Raw genomic sequence first — 6,279 nt, 5'->3', positions numbered from 1 at the left:
GTTTCTCTGTAGCTTTGGAGCCTGTCCTGGAACTCCCTTTGTAGACCAGGCTGGCCTCAAACTCACAGAGATCTGCCTGCCTTTGCCTCCCGAGTGCTGGGATTACAGGCGTGCGCCACCACTGCCTGGCTAATTCCAGTGTTTCTAAACCATAATTGCCTTTCCCATACAACAACAACAAAATGTTTCACTCTGCAAGGCCACTTTGAAAATGAGTGAAAATTGGAATATTCTTATTTGGACCAAAATTAAAACCAGAGCTGGAATGATGGCTCAGCAGTTTGGAGCATCTTTTGCTCTTGCAGAGGATCTGAATTGGGTTCCCAGCACCCAGGTCCAGCAGTGCACAACTGCATGTAATTCTAGCTCAAGGGCCTACAGCGCCCTCCTCTGTGTCCATGGGTACCTGCACTCACATCATACACACACACACACACACACATAATTTTTTTAAAAATAGGGCATGGTAGCAAACACATAATTCAAATATTCAGCAGACAGAAACTGAAAGATCGTGAGTTCAAAGCCAGTCTGAGCTTTATTGAGATCTTGTCTCAAAAAAAAAGAAAGAAAAGGGGAGGGGGGATAGGGTGTGGCAATGCACACATGTAACTCTAGCACTTGGGAGGTGAAGGCAGAAAGTTCAGGATCATCCTCAGCTACATAGTGAGTTCAGAATCAGTCTGGGCTACATAAGACCCTGCCTGGAAATGAATAAATAAATAACAAATAAATAAAGAGAGAAAGAAAGAAGATAAAAATTGTACTTGAGGGTAATGAGATGGCTCAGTGGGTACAGGAACCCACAAACTGAGAAGAGACCAATTCCTGAACGCTACCCTCTGACCTCCACTTGAGTGCCAAGTCTCAAGTTCACAGGCACACACACTAAATAAATAAACCATCCCTGATGAACTGCCAGTCCTGGCCCTCTGATCCTGTGTTTCCTAGCGTCTAAATAAAAGCTTTGGAAAAAGATCATCTCCTGCCTAAACATCCCTCCCCCTTTACCCCTCTAGCTACAAAATGTTCTGACTTGATTATGCTATTTCCGAAAGATTAAGAAAAGCCTTTGCTGTGTGGTTGCACCAGTGCGCGCGCATGCGCATTCATATGTAGTGGCTCATACTTGCTTTCTCAGCACTTTTGAATCTGAGGCAAGAGGACTGCCTCACACTATAGGAAAGCCTGGGCTCCACTGAGCCCCTATAGCTGAGATAAACCAGGACAGCCCGGGAAAGCGGTAGATGTCTTTGATCCCCGGAGTTGGGAGGCAGAGATGGGAGGGTCTGTGAGTAGAAGAGGCTGCACAGAAAAAATGTCTCAATAAAAAACAAAAACAAAAGAAAGGGCTTGGAGAGCTGGGTCAGCATTAAGAGCATTGGCTACACCTCCAGATGGCCAGAGTCTGGTTCCCGTCACACACGTGGTGGCTCACAACGGTCTTTTAACTCCAGTTCGAGGGGATCTGGCGCCCTCTTCTGGCTTTAAGGACACTGTGTGCATGCGGTGACAGACATGCAGGCAGAACACTCGCATTAAATACATTTTTGAAAAGATTAACAAGGGCTGTAACTGGAGCCAGGTGGGTAGCAAGCTTGTCTACCAGGCAGGAAGTCCTAGGTTCTACGCCAGCATCCCAGAAGTGGGAGCAAGGGTGCATGCCTGTAATCCTACACCCAACAGAGACCGAGGCAGGAGGCTATGAAGTGAGTTCCAGGACAACTTGGACTACACGACACTTAGTCAAAAAATAAATAAAATGAATTTTTTAAAGATTAGGATGGGGCTGGAGAGATGGCTCAGTGGTTAAGATTGCTCTCCCAGACGGCCTGGGATTCAATTTCCAGCACCTACATGGCAGCTCACAACTGTAATTCCAGTTCCCCGGGACCTGACACTCACGGCAAAACACAAACACACATAAGAAAAAGAAAAAGAAAGAAAGAATAGAAAAACAAACTAAAGAAAAAGAAGCGGAGTGGTGGTGGTGCACGCCTTTAATCCCAGCATTTGGAAAGCAGAGGCAGGTGCATCTCTGTGAGATCGAGGCCAGCCTGATCTATAAGAGTTAGTTTCCAGGAAAGGCTCCAAAACTGCAGAGAAACCCTGTCTTGAAAAAACAAAAAAAGAAAAAGAAAATGAAAACAAGAAAGTTTTGTGTTCCTCTGGAAAGAGACCTGTGAACAAAGCTTGGTGGTCTAATTTCAGGAAATGGCCAAGACATACAGAAAATGCCACAAAAATCTCCTGCCTCTGGTCTCCTTGACCGCAGAGGAAAAGTCCCTCGAAATCCCATACGGGAGGCGACAGCAACCAAAATATTAAACCACTTCTGGTCCCTACCAGCTGGCTGGCCTGGGTTTCTTCCCTTCTAAGCTTGGCCTAGAAACTCATATTTTATTCATGAAAATGGAGGCCCTGGGAGGCCTTGGCATAAACAGGATGTAAATATTTGCGGGCAGTTGAAGGAGCGGTGACATCTGAGCCGGGGCTGTCCAGAACTGGGATGCCTGGGACAATGCTTACTTGGGGACCCGCCTACCTCTACCTCCGCTACAGGTTAAGGTGGAGGACCGAGTGGGAGGTACTGGTACTGGTTGGTGTTCAACGTGGAGGCACAGGGAGCTGGAGCTCGGGTTTGCGATTCCAGTGTCCTTGAAGCGAGCCCCGGGATACTGTTGAACCTTCTCGAGCAACCTGCCCTCCTAACCCCGCCTCCCACCCCTCCGGGGCGGGGGCGGGCTCCTCCATTCTCCTTTCCCCCAGCTGATTCAGATTCTCTAATGCCCACGCCCCTCAATAGCTCCCCTAGGTGTACCTAAGCGGGTACGTGTCGGGGAAATGTGTGTGTAGTGGGGGCACTCTAGGCAAGGGAGCTCTACTACAGAACCGTGCTCCTCGCCCCTCCTTTTTTTTTTTACTTCTTTCTTTTTTCCTAGGTCTCATGTAGTCCATGCTGCCCCGGAAATACGTAAGTACTTCCAAGTGCTGGGATTACAGGTATTGCAATACCTAACAACCCAGTCCGGTGGACCGGCTTTATCCTGAACCTTTGCAGTTCCCCGCTGGCGGCTGTGGAAACTCAAGGGTCCCCAGGGTTTCTCCCTGAGCAGGGAGTGATGCTTATGGGATCATCATGTCCACATCTCTGTTCCGCAGCTAGCTTCACTCCGCTGATGTTAACTTGGCATGGCTGGGAGCTGCCTGGAGGACACCGGTGTGGCCTGGGACACGCACAGGAGGCCCTCCCACACCTCTAATCCCAGCAGAGGCAGGGGGATCTCTGAGTTCGAGGCCAGCCTGGTCTACAAAACAAGTTCCAGGACAGCCAAGGATTGTGATACAGAGAAACCCCATTTTGAAAAACAAAACAAAACCAAATAAAAATAAAAAAAAAGTTTTTTTCCCCCTCTGTACCATATCTGAGTCATCTCTCCCTCCGTCTCCTCCAGAGACATTCCCTGGGCACAGTCATTAAGTGGGTCACAAGGTGGCTTTGGGCTTTGGGCACCAGCATCCAAAGAGTGACCACTCAACAGGGACATCATCCCAGCTGTCACTTTGAAAAGAAACTGCCATGTGAGAAATGGGGAATGCTCAAAGAGGAAGTTCATGGTCTGAGCATCCTGGTCTACAGGCCCTGGTAAACCTTCCACCCCCCACCACAGTATGCAGGCAGCGGGAGGGAACAGGAAGGGGAGGGTCACCTATAGCCACCCATGGCCCAGACTTCACAGGAAGCTGACCCTATTTTTAGACAGGGTCTCCTGTAACCCAGGCTGAACCCCAACTCCCCGATAAGCTTAGCATAGCTTTGAACTTCCGATACTGGGATCACAGTGAGCTCCAAGCCCAGTTGATACCATGCTAAGGATTGAATGCAGGGCTTTGTGCAGGCTAGGAGGGCACTCTACCAGCTGAGCTACAGCCCCATCTCTATTTTTCATATGATTTAACCCCCTATAGCCCTCTGTGCCTTGGGTTTTGATGCTTAGCTTTGCTGATGTTCTGAGAGAGACTTCCTTTGTAGTCCAGGCTTGCCTAGACTCCACAGGCCTCTTCTGCCTTCGCCTCTATAGTAATACCACCATGCCTGCCTTGGTCTCTTCCATTTTGAAGAAGGATTTAATTTTAATTTTTGAGACGGGGTCTCATGTAATCCTAGATGACCTTGAAGTCACTGTGGAGCTGAGAATGACCATAAACTCTTGACCCTTCTGCCCCCTAATATTAAGATTACAGGCATATATCACTATGGGTGGGTTTTATGCACCAGTGCTCCAGCCAGGTGGTGGTAGCGCATGCCTTTAATCCTAGCACTCGGGAGGCAGAAGTTGGTGGATTTCTGTGAGTTCAAGGCCAGCCTGGTCTCCAGAGTAAGTTCCAGTATAGACTCCAAAGCTACACAGAGAAACCCTGCCTCAAAAAACAAAACACTTTCAAAATATTTATTTGGTGTATATGTGTGTGTAAGAGAGAGAGAGAGAGAAGAACTACAGCAACAATGTGGATGTCTAAGTACAATTGCAGGAGTTGGTTCTCTCTTCCATTGTGTGAGTTCTGGGGACTGAATTCATGTCATCTTTTGGTAGCAAGCACCTTTACCTGCTGAGCCATCTGTCTGGCCCTGTCATTATTTGTTTTTTTTTAAATATTTGTATGTTTTTATCTTATGGGTATGAATCTCTTGTCTGCATATATGTATGTGCACCATGTGCACGCCTGGTGCATGTGGAAGGCAGAAGAGTCAGATTCCCTGGGACGAGAGTTAAAGATGGCTGTGAGCCACCAGGTAGGTGCTAATGAGATCCGGGTCCTCTGCGAGGGCAGCATGGCAGCATGTGTTCTTACCTGCCTAACCTTCTCTGCAGCCCATTGGGGGTTTTGTTTTGGTTTTGTTGGTTTGTTTGTTTGTTTAGTCTCCCCAGTCTGGCTGTCTGGCCATCAAGCCCTGGGTGATACATGTGCCTCTTCAGAACAGGAGTTAAAGACATGTGCCAACACATCCAGCAATTATTTTTATTCCAGCACGTCTCAACCTGTGGATTGAAACCCCTTTGGGAGTCACGTATCAGATATCCCTCATATCACATCTTCCACATATCAGCTATTTTACAATTCATAACAGTAGCAGAATTACAGCTGTGGAGTAGCAATGAAACAATCTTATGGTTAGGGGTCACCCCACCATGGGGAACTGTGTTAAAGGGTCGCAGCATTAGGAAGGTTGAGGACCACTGGCTTAGACTATCTTTACTTGTTCTTAGGCAATTTCATGCATGTATACAATGTACCGTGATTATGCCTGCCCCCACCCACCGTCTTTCCCTGTGTCCCCACATGTCCCATTCCCCTCTTCATGCCCTCGTGAGCTCTTCTAACTCACTGAGTCTGATTAGTTCTGCCCACGTGTGCCGGGGTGCGGGGTCATCCACTAGAGTGTGGACAGCTAACAGGGATGACGGTCAGAAGAAAAATGACTCTCAGCTGGTGTAAGGGCTCGGTGGCCAAGAGTGCTTGCTGCTTTCCCAGAGGACCTGAGTTCAGATTCCAGCTCCTCTGCCTAGGGGCTTACAACGGCCAGTGACTCCAGCTTTAGGAGATCTGACGCCCTCTTCTGGCCTCCCTGACTATCTGCACTCACATGCATGTTCTCTCTCTCTCACACACATACACACACATGCACACACACATAAACAAACAAAAATAAATAAATAAAATCGAGAAAGAAAGAAAAATTGACTCCCCTTTCCCCAGCTGCCATCATTGCCAACAGCTCTTAACCTCAGTGTGAGGCCTCATAAACCCTTCCCCCATCTTTTCTGTGTTTTTGTTCTCAGGGTGTAGGCCCGATCCTCTGGTACTGGCAGTATTGATCACACCGCTGTGCGTGAACTCAGGGATGCAGATACCTCTCCCTCCAGAGTGTGCTGAAATTACATGTACCACCATGCCCAGCCCAATCTCTTCTTTCTTTGAGACAGGGTCATGTGGCCAAGCAGGACCTCAAACTCAATATGCAGTGGAGGATGTATGAGTCCGTGCCCCAGCTCCAGCACAGCATAAAACTAGGTGTCACGGTGTGATAGTGTGCCTGTCTGTCATTCCAACACTCAGGGCAGGGAGGCAGGAGGGTCAGGAACTCAAGGTCTGTTGAAATAAGAGCGGCTGGGCTGCGTCCCCAGGACCCGGCCGCCCACATGGCTAGCTTAGCTTATGACCCGAAATAATTACCCGGAAACTGTATTCTTTTAAACACTGCCTGACCCATTAGTT

Source organism: Microtus ochrogaster, chromosome 2 (genome assembly GCF_000317375.1).
Source record: "Microtus ochrogaster isolate Prairie Vole_2 chromosome 2, MicOch1.0, whole genome shotgun sequence".
Classification (NCBI taxonomy): domain Eukaryota; kingdom Metazoa; phylum Chordata; class Mammalia; order Rodentia; family Cricetidae; genus Microtus; species Microtus ochrogaster.
This window is presented reverse-complemented; position numbering follows the sequence as displayed.